Below are 16,776 nucleotides of genomic sequence, written 5' to 3'. Positions count from 1 at the left end.
AGACAGGGTAATGTGTGACTAAAGACATGTGCAAGAGGGAGAGTTTCTGATTCTTGGGGCATTGAGACCAGTTCTGGGAGAGGGGGAACATTTTCAAGCTGGATGGTTTGTACCGCAAACGAGCTGGGACCAATGAACATATGGGAAGGTTCACAAGTGGTGGGGGGATTTGATCTATTTTGGAAGGGGGTTGGGCACCAGGATGTAGCATTAGAAAGGAGAAACGAGGTGCACAAATGATTGAAGAGAGAGAGAGATAGCACTAGAGTAAGAAATATCACATTATTAGGTGGGATCAGACTAAGAAAGAAGACGAGAAGGTTGAAGATAGGTATAGAGTGGATGTGTGTAAACCCACGAAGCGTAGGAAATTAGGTTGGTGAGCTGCAGGCGCAAATATTCACATGGGAATATGAAATGGAAGAAGTAACAGAGGCCTGGCTCAAAAAAGTGCAGGAATGTGTACTAAATATTCCTCGATACAAGGTTTTCAGGAAAGACAAGAAAGATGTTTGTAGGGGGAGGTAGTGGCGGGGGTGGCAGCATTGATTACGGAGAATATTGCAGCGCTGGAGAGAGAGGATGTCCTTGAGGGATCAAGGACAAAGTCTATTTCGTTAGAGTTAAGAAACAATATCGGTGTCATTGCATTACTGAGTTTATTCTATATGCCACCAATTAGTGGGGAGGATATAGAGGAGTGAATTTGCAGGGAAATTACGGAGATGTGCAAGGACTGTAGAGCAGTGATAAGAGGGACTTCAACTATCCTAAAATAGAATGGAATATTAATAGTGCATAGAACAAAGAGGGGGACGAATTTCTGAATTGTGTTCAGGAGAGCTTTCTTGATCAGTATGTTTATGGCCCAACAAAGAATGAGGCATTGCTAGATCTGGTTCTGGGGAATGAGGTGGGCCAAGTGGAGTCAGTGACACGGGGAGGGAAATTTAGGGAACAGTCATCATGGAATCATAAGGTTAAGGTTAGTTGTAGAAAGTGACAAGGAACAATCAAACGCAAGATTACTTAGCAGGAGATGGGCTAGAGTAAAAATACATAATTGGAGGAGGGCCAATTTCAGTGGGTTGAGAACGGACCTTGACCGAGTAAATTGGAATCAAAGATTGGAAGGCGAAACTGTAATCAAACAATGAGCCGCCTTTAAAGAGGACGTGGTTCGGGTACCGTCTGGATACATTCCCACGAGGAGGAAAGCTGGGCAACCAAAGCCAGAGATTCCCGGATAACGAAAGAGGTAGAGAGTAAGATGAAGCATAAACAGGGGGCTTATGACAGATGTCAGGTTGATAATTCTAGTCCGAACCAGGGTGAATATAGAAAGTGCAGCGGAGATGTGAAAAGGGAAATAACTATGGAAAACAGAGAGTATGAGAATAGACTGGCGGTAAACATAAAATGAATTCAAAAGTCTTCTGTCGGCATGTAAATAATAAACGGACAGTGAGAGGCGGGGTGGGACTGATTAAGGACCAAAAAGGAGATCTACTCATGGAGGCAGTGGGCATAGCTGAGTTAGTAGATGCGTACTTTGCAACTGTCTTTACCAAGAAAGAAGATGCTGCCAAAGTCACAGTAAGTGAAGAGGTAGTTGAGATTCTGGATGGGCTGAAAAATGACAAAGAGGAGGTACTCGAAAGGCTGGCTGTACTTAAAGTAGATATGTCACCCGGTCCAGGGTGGACATTGCAGAGGTGCTGGCCATAATCTTGCAATCCTCCTTATATATGGGAGTGATGCCAGAGGACTGGAGAATTGCAAATGCTACACCCTTGTTTAAAAGAGAGCGTAAGGATAAACTCGGCAACTACAGGCCAGTCAGTTTAACCTCGGTCGTGGGGAAGCTTTTAGAAATGATAAAATGGGACAAAATTAATAGTGACTTGGACAAGTGTGGATTAATAAAGGAAACCCAGCACGGATTTGATCAAGGCAAATCGTGTTTAAATAACTTGATTTCGTTTTTGATGAGGCAACAGAGAGGGTTGATGAGGGGAATGCATTTGATATTGTGAATATGAACTTCCACAGGGTGTTTGATTCAGTGCCATATCATAGGCTTGTCACCAAATTTGAGCAAATGGAATGAGATGCGCAGTGGCCAGAGAGATAAGAAATAGATCACGTGATAGGAAACAGAGAGAAGTGGTGAGTGGTTGTTTTTCAGACTAGAGGAAGGTATATAATGGTGTTCCCCAGAGCACCGTACGACTTTTTTGGATACATATTAATGACTTGGACTTGGGTGTACAGAGCACAATGTCAAAACCTGCAAATTACACAAAACTTGGAAGCGTAGTGAAGAGTGAGGTGGATAGTATATGACATCAGGAGGACATCGACAGGCTGGTGGAATGGGCGGACGTATGGTAAATTAGATTTAATGTCGAGAAGTGCGAAGTGATATATTTTCGCAGGAAGAACGAGGAGAGGCAATAAAAAACTGAATGATACAATTCTAGGCGGGGGGGGGGGATGTGCAGGAACAGTGCGATTTTGGGGTATATGTTTAGAAATCTTTGAAGGCGGCAGGACAGGTTGAGAAAGTGTTTAAAAAAGCCTACGGAATCCTGGGCTTTGTAAATAGAGGCATAGAGTGCAAAAGCAAGGAAGTTAGGTTGAGCGTTTATAAAACACTGCTTCGGCCACAACTGGAGTATTGTGTCCAATTCTGGGCACTGCACTTCAGGAAAGAAGTGAAGACATTGGACAGGGTGCAGAAGCGATTTACTAGAATGGTTCCAGCGATGAAGGACTTCAGTTACGTGGATAGACTGGAGAAGCTGCGGTTGTTCTCCTTATAGCAGAGGAGGTTAAGAGGAGATTTGATAGAAGTGTTCAAAATCATGAAGGGTTTAGATAATGTAAAGAAAGAGAAACTGTTCATATTGGCGGAAAGTTCGAGAAACAGAAGACGCAGATCGAAGGTGATTGGCAAAAGAACCAAAGGCGACAGGAGGAAAAACGTGTTTATGCAATGAGTAGTTATGACCTGGAATGAGATGCCTGAAAGTGTGATCGAAGCAGATTCAATCGTGGCTTTCAAAAATGAATTGGATAAATACTTGCAGTGGAAAAAAACGTGCAGGGCTACGGGAAAAGAACGGGCCAATAGGACTAATCGGATTGCTCTTGCAAAGAGCCGGCACGGGCTGGATGGGTCGAATGGCCTCCTTCTGTGCTGTAACCTTTCTATGATGACATGATTCTATTAACGTTACTAACTATTGAATCTGCTTCCACCACCCTTTCTGGCAATTCCAGATCATAACAACTCCTGGCTTAAAAAGTCACCTCACTTCCCCTATGCTTCTTGTGCCAATTATCTGAGAATTTTGATTCATCTTTCAGACTAACGAAACAAGGACTAAGAGCTAACGTCATTACAAAATGAAGGAAACTATATTACATCAACAGACTTCAAGTTCGTTACAACACCAGCAATTGGGAGGGTTGCGAGCTGCAGTGTGGATCAGATTTTTCTGTGTTCCTCCATTCGTACAAGTGTACATAGGTCGCTGTCCCTATTCTTGTTCCTTTCTGCACTGCAGGCTGCATTTTTCCAATGGTCAATGTCACGCTGCCTTGGTCCCTACCACTGATGTAAAAAGGGCAGGTCTACAAGAATAGGAGAATCTATCCACGCTGAATGGGAAATGTGAGGTTATTCACTTTGGGAGGAAGAACAAAAAAGAAGAATATTTTTAAATGGTGAAAAATATTTAATTTTGGTGTTCAGGGAGGTATGTGTGTCCTCGGATAAGAAACACAGAGTTAGCATGCAGGAACATCAAGCAATTAGGAGGGCAAACTAAATGTTGGCCTTTATTGCAAGGTTGTAACAATTGCAGCAATACTTCCTTATAGTGAGGAAATCTTGCTACAGATGTACTGGGCTTTGTTGAGACCACATTGGGAGTACAATGCACAGTTTCGTTCTCACTTTCTCAGGAAGGATATACTTGCCTTTAGAGGCGGTGTAACGAAGGTCCACTAGATTGATTCCTGGGATGAGAGAGTTCTGCTATGAGGAGAGGTTGAATAAAATGGGCCTATTTTCTCTGTAGTTTAGAAGAATGAGATGTGATCTCATTGAAATATATAAGATTCTGAAGGAGCTTGACAGGGTAAATGCTGAGAGGTTGTTTCCCCTGGCTGGAGAGTGTAGAACTAATGGGCATAGTCTCAGAATAAGGGGTCGGCCATTTAAGACTGAGAAGAGGAGAAATTTCTTCACTCAGAGGGTTGTGAATCTTTGGAATTCTCTACTCCAAAGGGCTGTGGATGCTTAGTGTTTCAGTATATTCAAGGCTGAGATTGATAGATTTCTGGACACTAGGGTTCTCATGGGATATTGGGATCAGGCAGGAAAATGGAGTTGAGGTCGATGTTCAACCATGATCTTAATGAGTGGCGGAGCAGGCTCGAAGGGCCGCATGGCCTACTCCTGTTCGGATTTCAGATGTTCTGTATGCATGATCTGGGTAAAGGTAACACTGGAAAACATTTTCAGGTTTGAAGGCACTTCGGGCAACAATGTCCCTGGAACCGAATTAAAAATCATCGTAGTGGTACGTGGGGATGTCAGACAAGACATATTTTTTGCGGCTCTGCCTCACTGGAGAAGCACTGACCAAGTTGTGACCACCCGCTGCTGGCCTTGTATTATTGATGCCAAACAACACTGCAGGGGACATGCGCCAATCTGCTTTGAGCAGATGCATCAAACAAGCCCCTGACTGGGGTTTGTCAGAGGAAATGTCTCAGAGTCATATAATCTTATAGTTCAGATTTCCACCCAAGTACATACTATGGATGATTGCATTGGCATCATGGCTTCGAGTGAAACTTGGCTCAAGGTTGGCGACACCTTCGGACTAAAGTAACAGGTGTTGACTATTCACCGCTCGAGCCGTTCTTTTCGATTCTGGCTGATCTCCATCGTAACTCCATTTAACCGCCTTTGATCCAAATCCCAATGTCGTTACTGGCGAGCGTGTCCTGACAGTATTTGACTGGGTGAACTTCCTCCATTTGATGCACCACTTCGAAGAACGAACTACAGACAGTCTCTATCTTGGCACAATCTCTGGGGGTTGCACAGACTTCATTTCCTCTCCAAAGGTCTTTTTTCAGAATGAGGGTGTGTGAATTTTGATGACTATGACAACGGTGATGAGGAGGTGGCGGAATAGGGTGAAAATCCTCACTGGTCCCAGGTGATGGTCAATAAGATGATGTTGGTGATGACGCTGAAAAGATGTGAGAAGCCAATGGGTGATTTTTGACTTAAAATGGTATCACAGCCGCGCTCGTGAGAGATTTAAACTCGTATTTCAATCAGTGAAAATACCGAAGCGAAAATCAAGTCTCCTAAACCGACACGCACTGCTCCACCAGGATCCTCTTTTCACTGATTAGCGGTTGAGGAGATTATGGATTCCACCTGCAGACAAGGAGTTGCTGATGGACATGTTCGGGCTGGAGTGGGGGCCAGTGGATGGCGGAAGGCAACGGTCTGGAGATTGGGACAGATGGGAGACGTGTATGGTTGGGACGTGGAGTTGAAGCGACTGGAAGTGGAGGATAGGTTGGCCTTGGTGTTGGGGCAGCTTGGAGTGGTGAGGAAGTGTGAGGTGGAGGTGACGCAGCTGGAAATGAATGATGGGTTGGGGTTGGGTTGGAGTTGATGGAAGTGACGCGGAGTGTGGAATAGCACAGGGGCGGCAGGTAACGGTGGATAAAGTGGAGGTGGAGGAACAGATGTTGGTGACTATTCATTGAACAGGGTGAACGAGAGGCGTCAGATGGACTCGACTCATTCTCCAACACTGTAACCACAGCGGAATTGCCTGATGGTCCCTATTCCTGTAAAATCGGCTGTGTCTGCCGAAAGCTGGACCATTGTTCATCTATAATTCCGCTACAGCGCTTTCTAACTCCTCCACCCCTCGACTTCTCTTTAGCAGAACTTCAGCACGTGGAATCCTACTTGCTCAAACCTGTGCAGCAAGTGTCTCAGCTTTATCTCTTTTCTCTACCTTTATATTTAACTCTTTCTCTGCCTTCCCCTTCTCATCGTGTACTTCCATCGCCCTATCCTCTTGTAGCTGTTTATTTCATTCCTTCAATCTTTCTCACTCCTTTCTGAGACCATTATTGGACTCGGATCTCAGCCACGAGCAGCAATGCAATTTTGGTTCTAACCTTCCTCGAGATCTGCAGAATGTCCTTTTTAATGACCTATGCTAACTCAATCAGGGACTCTGTCTTTCCCAGAAGATCACTGATCGTTCGAGATGTCTCGCCATGATGCACCGAGTACTCATCTATATATTCGCCCAGATCCTCCATATTCCGCAATCAGCTTGAAATGGGTCTGACGAGAGATGACCCGACCCAAATCAGACATTCAAATACCCAATGAATTCCAGCCCAGACAGCTCGCCAGTTAGGTTGGGTTTGTGGGACAGTCGTTGATCTTTATCATTAGTACAAATTCGGGGGCTAGTAAATACTGTGACTTATGGTTAATATATTTTCTTCATCAATTCGATGATAAAACCCATCTTATACCTGGTCCTGTTCATAATCTTGCATTCCCGCACTCTCTCCAGATCACCTGGTCTTATGGCAATAACATTTCTCATCTGTTCCTATCAACTGTTAGTGAATAATGTTTGTCATACACGAGGCCCTGACCTCGTCCTGTACGTGACCTCCTATAGCTGCAGCAAAACTAGTTGGAGTGTGTGTGTTTTACATTAGGAAATGCTCATTTGCGCCATCTGAGAAAGAGCAACTTGTATTTATTCCGCGCCTTTCACGACCGCAGGTTGTTCGAAAGCACTTTACAGCTAATGAAGTACTTTGAAGTGTAGTCATTGCGGTGCTAATGTAGGAAACGCGGCAGCTAATTTGTGCACAACAAGAGCCCACAGACAGCAACGTGACAATGATCATGTTTTTCAGTGATGTTGGTTGAGTGATAAATATTGTCCAGAACTCTCCACTGTTCTTCTTCGTTATAGCCCGGTGGGATCAATCAAGTCCACCTGAGAGGTTTAGCGTGTCAGTCAAAAGACAGCAGTTCTTGACAGAGCAGCACTCCTCAGTACTGACCCTCCGACAGTGCAGCTCTCTCTCAGTACTTACCCTCCGACAGTGAAGCACTCCCTCAGTTCTGCCCCTCCGACAGTGCAGCGCTCCCTCAGCACTGACCCTCCGACAGTGCAGCTCTCCCTCAGCACTGACCCTCCGACAGAGCAGCACTCCTCAGCACTGACCCTCCGACAGTGCAGCGCTCCCTCAGTTCTGCCCCTCCGACAGTGCAGCGCTCCCTCAGCACTGACCCTCCGACAGTGCAGCACTGCCTCACTACTGACCCTCCGACAGTGCAGCGCTCCCTCAGTACTGACACTCCGACAGTGCAGCACTCCCTCAGTACTGACCCTCCGACAGTGCAGCTCTCCCTCAGTTCTGCCCCTCCGACAGTGCAGCGCTCCCTCAGTCCTGACACTCCAACAGTGCGGCGGGGACTGTCGGGTCGGGTGGAACATGAACCAGGATTGAATTCTGAAGCTAGAAATTCTTCCATTCCTCTCAACGTTTAATGAAATTAACAATTATAGTAATGGGATATTTCACCACATTCTTCAACTGCTCTCTGAATTTACTCTGGGTCACTGCATAAATACAAGTGTTTGTGCAGCAACTCAGGAGTTGGAGCATGAATCCAATTTCTAGTCCAAAAAGAGGTGGTTCTAAAGACATATAACCAAGATACCACGTTCGCTGAGCTATAGAACACATCATAAACATCGCCCATAACAGGATGAAATTCCCCGAGATAAAAAACATTAAAATGATGGATTTCCTTCGGCTCACCATCTCTGGGTCTCTGGGACTCTCCCCACTGTCGTGTCCCCGGAGTCTCCTGCGGGCTCTGCTGGCCACTAAAATGTGTCTGACGGTGAAAGCATTGAGCAGCAGAATCAGAAAAAACGGGACACACGGGGTGAGAATATAATGAAGGAGTTCGATTGCTGTCCATAAACCTGAAGTCTTAACACGGACGCTCACATAACAAAACCAGGGGTTATTATACATCGTGTACCAAGGTTGATACATAAAGTACCAGAAAATGTTCTTTAAACAGGACAGCACACTCACTGTTCCGAGAATCACAGCCGCCGTTTTCTCGGTGCAATATTTAGTTTTCAGTTTCTGGCAGCAAATGGCCACAAATCGATCAAAGGTGAAACTAACGGTGAACCAGACAGAACAGTCTGTGGCTGCGTACAGCAGGACGGCGTGAATATTACACACGGGAATGGATCGCACAATGCTTATTTGATGAGCAATCGGAATCTGCCTCAATATCAGATCGATGATAACGACCAGTAGATCCGCCGCTGCCATGGCTACCAGATAGCGAGTGACACATTTGGAGAGTCCGCACGTTCCTTGACACAGAATCTTGATCGTCACTAAGTTAACTGGTAAGAAGAGAAACAAACAGACACATTAGGAGCAGGATGAGAGCGAAATCAGAGGTTTGATTGAGTTGGGGTGAAATTTCCAGACTTGTTATTGCTTCCAATCATGGAATTGAATAACTTTCATTGTGAACGGGCTTTCAGCTGGAGACAGGAATTACAATGAAAACTAGAACTAACTGCTCAGTAATAAATTGTAAAACGAATCCGGGAGTGGGATTAAATCATGGAAACATAACACTAGGTGTAAAATAAACTGTTAATTAAACCGGACATTGCTTGAACTTCAACTCAAATCTGAAACTTCAAGTCAACTGAATGTAAAATATTTATTGAGAAACATTTAAAAACTCTTTCCAATCACAGAATCTTCAATCGACGTACAAACAATGTTCACTTTAAATAATCTAATGATATGACCAATCATGTTTTGAGAAGGGTCCACGTCCAAACTGGTGACTTCCCTCTTCTCTCTACAGATACTCGGGGTATTTATACCGACAGGTGCTGGTGCACAACGTACAATGTGGAATCGGCCGCCCATTATACACCTCGAGTCAATGGATGGGAGACCAGCCGTGGTGTATAATGTACAATGGGGAATCGGCCGCCCTTTACACACCCGAAGTCAATGGATGGGAGACCGGCCGTGGTGAAAATGTACAATGTGGAATCGGCCGCCCTTTATACACCCGAAGTCAAAGGATGGTAAACAGGCAGTGGTGTATAATGTGCATAGAAACATAGAAATATAGAAAACAGGAGCGAGACTTGGCCATTCGGCCCTTCGGGCCTGCTTCGTCATTCAAAATGATCATGGCTGATCGTCTAACTCAGTACCCTGTTCCCGCTTTTTCCTCATATCCCTTGATCCCTTTAGCATTAAGAAATATATCCATCTCCTTCTTGAATACATGTAATGACTTAGCCTGCACTGCCTTCCGTGGTAGAGAATTCCACAGGTTCACCAACCTCTGAGTGAAGAAATTTGTCCTCTTCTCTGTTCTAAATGGCATACCTCGTTTCCTGAGACTGTGACCCCTGGTTCTGGACTCCCCAGCCATTGGGAAAATCCTCCCTGCATCAAGTCTGTCAAGTCCTGTTAGAATTTTATATGTTTCGATGAGATCAGCTCTCATTCTTCTAAACTCTAGTGAATATAGGCCAAGTCGACCCAATCTCTCCTCATACCTCAGTCCTGCCATCCCAGGAATCAGTCTGGTAAACATTCCTTGCACTCCTTCGATGGCAAGGACATCCTTCTTCATAAAATAAGGAAGGGCAGGTGACAGAAGTGTTGGTGAGGGATCACTTTGGGACAAGTGATCATAATTCCATTAGTTTTAAGATAGCTATGGAGAAGGATAGGTCTGGCCCAAAAGTTAAAATTCTAAATTGGGGAAAGGCCAATTTTGATGGTATAAAACAGGAACTTTCAGAAGTTGATTGGGAGAGTCTGTTGGCAGGCAAAGGGACGTCTGGTAAGTGGGAGGCTTTCAAAAGTGTGTTAACCAGGGTTCAGGGTAAGCACATTCCTTATAAAGTGAAGGGCAAGGCTGGTAGAAGTAGGGAACCTTGGATGACTCGGGAGATTGAGCAACTAGTCAAACAGAAGAAGGAGGCAGATGACATGCATAGGCAGCTGGGATCAAGTGGATCCCTTGAAGAGTATAGAGATTGCCGGAGGAGAGTTAAGAGAGAAATCAGGAAGGCAAAAAGCGGACATGAGATTGCTTTGGCAGATCAGGCAAAGGTGAATCCAAAGAGCTTCTACAAATACATCAAGGGCAAAAGGGTAACTAGGGAGAGAGTAGGGCCTCTTAAGGATCAACGAGGTCATCTATGTGCGGAACCACAAGAAATGGGTGAGATCCTGAATGAATATTTCACATCGGTATTTACGGTTGAGAAAGGCATGGGTGTTAGGGAACTTGGTGAAATAAACAGTGATGTCTTGAGGAGTGTACATATTACAGAGAGGGAGGTGCTGGAAGTCTTAACGCGCATCAAGGTAGATAAATCTCCGGGACCTGATGAAATGTATCCCAGGTCGTTATGGGAGGTTAGGGAGGAAATTGCGGGTCCCCTAGCAGAGATATTTGAATCATCCACCGCTACAGGTGAGGTGCCTGAAGATTGGAGGGTAGCAAATGTTGTGCCTTTGTTTAAGAAGGGCGGCAGGGAAAAGCCTGGGAACTACAGACCGGTGAGCCTGACATCTGTAGTGGGTAAGTTGTTGGAGGGTATTCTGAGAGACAGGATCTACAGGCATTTGGAGAGGCAGGGACTAATTAGGAACAGTCAGCATGGTATTGTGAGAGGAAAATCATGTCTCACGAATTTGATTGAGTTTTTTGAAGGGGTAACCAAGAAGATAGATGAGGGCTGTGCAGTAGACGTGGTCTACATGGACTTCAGCAAAGCATTTGACAAGGTACCGCATGGTAGGTTGTTACATAAGGTTAAATCTCATGGGATCCAAGGTGAGGTAGCCAATTGGATACAAAATTGGCTTGACGACAGAAGACAGAGGGTGGTTGTAGAGGGTTGTTTTTCAAACTGGATGCCTGTGTCCAGCGGTGTGCCTCAGGGATCGGTGCTGGGTCCGCTGTTATTTGTTATTTATATTAATGATTTGGATGAGAATTTAGGAGGCATGGTTAGTAAGTTTGCAGATGACACCAAGATTGGTGGCATTGTGGACAGTGAAGAAGGTTATCTAGGATTGCAACGGGATCTTGATCAATTGGGCCAGTGGGCCGATGAATGGCAGATGGAGTTTAATTTAGATAAATGTGAGGTGATGCATTTTGGTAGATCGAATCGGGCCAGGACCTACTCCGTTAATGGTAGGGCGTTGGGGAGAGTTATAGAACAAAGAGATCTAGGAGTACAGATTCATAGCTCCTTGAAAGTGGAGTCACAGGTGGATAGGGTGGTGAAGAAGGCATTCGGCATGCTTGGTTTCATTGGTCAGAACATTGAATGCAGGAGTTGGGATGTCTTGTTGAAGTTGTACAGGGCATTGGTGAGGCCACACTTGGAGTACTGTGTACAGTTCTGGTCACCCTATTATAGAAAGGATATTATTAAACTAGAAAGAGTGCAGAAAAGATTTACTAGGATGCTACCGGGACTTGATGGTTTGACTAACAGGGAGAGGTTAGACAGACTGGGACTTTTTTCCCTGGAGAGTCGGAGGGTAAGGGGTGATCTTATAGAAGTCTATAAAATAATGAGGGGCAGAGATAAGGTCGATAGTCAAAATCTTTTCCCAAAGGTAGGGGAGTCTATAACGAGGGGGCATAGATTTAAGGTGAGAGGGGAGAGATACAAAAGGGTCCAGAGGGGCGATTTTTTCACTCAAAGGGTGGTGAGTGTCTGGAACGAGCTGCCAGAGGCAGTCGTAGAGGCGGGTACAATTTTGTCTTTTAAAAAGCATTTGGACAGTTACATGGGTAAGATGGGTATGGAGGGATATGGGCCAAGTGCAGGCATTTGGGACTAGCTTAGTGGTATAAACTGGGCGACATGGACATGTTGGGCCGAAGGGCCTGTTTCCATGTTGTAACTTCTATGATAAAAGGAGAACAAAACTGCACACAATACTCCAGATGTGGTCTCACCACGGCCCTGTGGAACTGCAGTAAGACATTCCTGATCCTGTACTCAAATCCTCTTGCAATGAAGACCAACATACCTTCCGCCTTCCGAACTGCTTGCTGCACCTGAATGCTCGCTTTTAGCGATTGGTGCACAAGGACACCCAGGTCTCATTGCAACTCCCCTTTTCCCAATCTATCACCGTTCAGATAATCATCTGCCTTTCTGTTTTTACAAAAAAAGTTAATAAGCTCACATTTATCCACGTTATACCGCAGCTGCCATGTTCTTGCCCACTCACCCAACTTGTCTAAATCACACTGGAGCCTCTTTGCATCTTCCTCACAGTTCACATTCCACCCCAGCTGTTTGCCATCTGCAAACTTGGAAATGTTACAATGAGTTCCCTCATCCAAATCATTGATATATGTTGTTTATAGCTGGGGCCCAAGCACTGATCCCTGCGGTACCCCACTAGAAACTGTCTGCCACCCGGAAAAAGACCCGTTTATTCCTACTTTCTGTTGAATGGAATCATCCGCCCTTTATACTCCCCGAGTCAATGGATGGCAATCCGGCCGTGGTGTATAATGTACAATGTGGAATCGGCCGCCGCTTAAACACCGAGTCAATGGGTGGGAGACCGGCCGTGATGTATAGTGTACAATGTGGAATCGGCTGTCCTTTCGACACCCAGAGTCAATGGATGGGAAACAGGCCGTGGTGTATAATGTACAATGTGGAATCGGCCGCCCTTCATACACCCCGAGTCAATGGATGGGAGACAGGCCGTGGTGTATAATGAACAATGTGGAATCAGCCGCCCTTTAAACAACCCGAGTCAATGGGGAGAGACAGGCCGTGGAGAATAATGAACGCTAATTCCAATCACCCTTTTTAGAAAATCGCAAATGATTCACATTATAACCAGCTGTGTGAATGCAGATTTCGTTCTTTGTATTTAATAATAAAATGAATATAATTTACCACCTTGGGGTTTAACAAAGTATCTGAACCCGACTAGATCAGTTCTAATCTGTACTCCTTTAACAGTTGGTGAGAGTTGATTCATTATCTGAACCCGACTAGATCAGTTTTATCCTGAATTCCGCTAACTGTTGGTTAAATATGTTTAAGTGCCTGGACCCGACTCGAGCAGTTATAATCTGGAGTCCTGTAACCCTTGGTGAGATTTGATTCAGTGTCTGAACACGACTAGATCAGTTCTAATCTGGAGTCCTGTAACAGTTGGTGAGATTTGATTCAGTGTCTGAACCCGACTAGATCAGTTCAAACCTGGAGTCCTGTAACTGTTGGTGAGATTTGGTTAAGTGCCTGTACCAGACTAGACTAGTTATAATCTGGAGTCCTGCTAATGTTGGTGAGATTTGATTAATTATCTGAACCCTACGAAATCAGTTCTAATCTGGAGTCCTGTATCTGTTGGTGAGATTTGATTAATTATCTGAACTCGATTGGATCAGTTCTAATCTCGAGTCGTGTAACTGTTGGTGAGATTTCAGTTAGTATCTGAACCCGACTGGATCAGTTCTAATCTCGATTCGAGTAACTGTTGCTGAGATTTGATTATGTGTCCAAACCCGACTAGATCAGTTCTGAACTGAAGCCCTGTAACTTTTGGTGAGATTTGATTCAGTACCTGAACCCGACTCGATAAATTCTAATCTGCAGCTCTGTAAATATTGGTGGGATTTCATTAATTCCCTGAACTCGACAAGATCAGTCCTATTCTGATGCCCTGTAACTGTTGGTGAGATTTGATTAAGTATCTGAACCCGACTTGATCAGATCGAATCTGGAGTCCTGTAACTGTTGGTGAGATTTAACTAATAGTATGAACCCAACTGGATCAGTTCTAATCTGGAGTCCTGTAACTGTTCCTGAGATTTCATTTAGTATCTGAACCCGACTCGATCAGTTGTAATCTGGTGTCGTGGAACTATTGGTGAGATTTGTTCAATTGTCTGAACCCAACTGGATCAGTTCACACCTGGAGTCCTATAATCGTTGGTGCGATTCGATTAAGTATCTGAACTCGACTACATCAGTTCTAATCTGAATTCCTGTGACTGTTGGTGAGATTTGATTAAGCATCTTAACCCGACTAAATAATTTTTAACCTGGAGTCCTGTAACTGTTGGTGTGATTTGATTAAGTGTTTAAACCCGAATCGATGAGCTCTAATCTGGTGTCGTGCAACTGTTGGTGAGATTTGATTAAGTATCTGAACCGGACTCGATCAGTTCTAACCGAGAGTCCTATAACTGTTGATGAAATTTAATTGACTGCCTGAAGCCGACTAGATTAAAACTAATAATAAAAACGGAAAATGCTGGAAGTACTCAGCAAGTCACACAGAAAATACAGTCACACAGTTAAACAAGATTTACAACATGGATAGCAGGAGGTAGTTCCTTACCCGGGATCCCGACAGCAGCCAGGATGGGGTAATATATCTTCTGTACGGCATGAACGGCCGCAAGTATCTGAAACTGAAGGAGCATTCCTCCCCTCTCCTTATAGCCGCTGCTCCGTGCTTGTGCTTAGGGTGATGCTCTGACTGATACCATTGAGTAATACCTTGAGTTAAATCCCTGATTTATAGCAGAGGGAAACCCTCCAGTGACTCAATTAGGGTCCATGGAGACTGACATTAATTACATTCACTGAACAAACACATTCAGTTAACCCCTTTTAAACCCAGCACTTTTTATATAACTAAATATAATTGATGAAATGTTACATGGTTGTACAGAGGAACTGCCCCAGCACTATATATTAATATTAATAACAATGGGGAAGGGCAAACAATGTGAAACCCACATTCTGACTGCAGTGATTGTCTCCTTGATTTCTTCGACCTTGCGATCTCCCGTGGCTTCTCGACTTCCATTTTCCCGGTCACATGCATGGACATAACCGACCAAACCCCAGCTTCCCTTACCATTCACATCTCCAGTTCCATTCTAACCTCACTTCCTACTGTGTCCGCCGCTGGAAAAAGTATTCGCTCGCCAAGACATTTAGAGCGACACTTTAAAACTCCCAACTTACTCGCCTTTAGTTGTCCATTTCCCAGGATATTTCTCCAGTTATCCATCTGCTCAGCCACTCACTCATCTACACCTTGATGTCCTTAACCCCAATAAAACCCTTACGCTCTTCCACCCTGATCAGTCTCCTGGCTCATCCCTCATCTTCACTCCCTTAAGCCACAGAGTAACGAATTGGTTCAGCCATCCATTGCCAGATCTGCCTCGACCAGATCAAAACCTATCGGGCCTTGGTCTCCTCTGCTAAAACAGCCCACTACTCCATGATTATCCTGGGACGCAAACATAACCCTTGTCTTCCTTTCTCCACTGCCAACCGTCTCGTTAAACTTCTCTCCACTGCCCCTCCACCCTCACCATTAACAACTGCGAGTAACTGACGGACTTGTTTGTCAATATTCAGAACATCTATTCATCTGCCTCTGGGACATACCCCTTACCCATCAAGCAAAACCTCCCCCAGGCATCTCCATCAGTTAACCCTGAACCTGGCCCTTTCTCTACTTTCTCTCCTTTCTAATTTCATACCCTCTCCCTGCTCATAATTCCCATCGGACCAAACTCCTGTTCTTTACACCACTAAACGTCGGACCACCCAACTTCCTGGCCATCAAGTGATCAGTTATTGTTAACGGTTTCCTCTCCTCAAATCCAAGCCCGCCTGTCCCGCAACTCCCTGTTTGAATCTCTCCAATAAGATTGGCGCCCCTGCAGCATCACTGAAACGGCCCTAATCAATGTTGCAAATGACATCTTATGTGACTGTGACCGTGATGCACTCTACCTTCTCAGCCTTCTCGACCTGTCTGCAGTCAATGACAGGTTAGACCCCCCCCCTCTTTCACCGACGCCTCTCCTCTGTTGTCGAGCTAAGTTGGACTGCCCAAGTTTGGTTGCACTCTTGCCGATCCAATCGTCGCCCGAGTATCTTCAGCAATGCATTCAATTCCCAATCCCGTGCCGATATATTTGGAGCCTCCCACGGATCTACCCTTCACCCCATCGCCCTCATATGCACGCTGCGGCTTGGTGAGATCATGCAAACACATGGGGTCAGCTCCGACATATACGCGAATGACACCGAGATCTTACTTGCCACCAGCTCTCTCGACCGGTCCACTACCTCTGTCTTGGCAGACTGCATGTCCGAAATCGAGACTTGGATGAGCCACAATTTACTCCGATTGAATATTGGAAAGACTGAAGCCATCGTCTTCTGCTCCTTCTACAAACTCCGTACCCTCGCCAGCAATTCCATCCCGCTTTCCGGTCATTCTGTTCGCTTGGAATAGGATTGTCCGCAATCTATTTGATGCTGGGATGAGCTTCCGACCGCATATCATCTCCATCACGAAGGCAGCCTTCTTTCACCTCTGTAACATCACTTGTACCTGAATACCTCATCCACCTGCTCCAGGAACATTCATCTATGACACTGTCACCTCCATACTCGAATATTCCAACGGTCTCCAGGCCGATCTTCCATCTTCCACTCTCCATGAACTCGAGCTCATTCATAACTTTGCTGACCGTCACCCCTGTGCTCGCTGATCTACTTTGGCTCCAAGTCCCCTAAAGAT

Source organism: Heptranchias perlo, unplaced genomic scaffold (genome assembly GCF_035084215.1).
Source record: "Heptranchias perlo isolate sHepPer1 unplaced genomic scaffold, sHepPer1.hap1 HAP1_SCAFFOLD_54, whole genome shotgun sequence".
Taxonomy (NCBI): domain Eukaryota; kingdom Metazoa; phylum Chordata; class Chondrichthyes; order Hexanchiformes; family Hexanchidae; genus Heptranchias; species Heptranchias perlo.
This window is presented reverse-complemented; position numbering follows the sequence as displayed.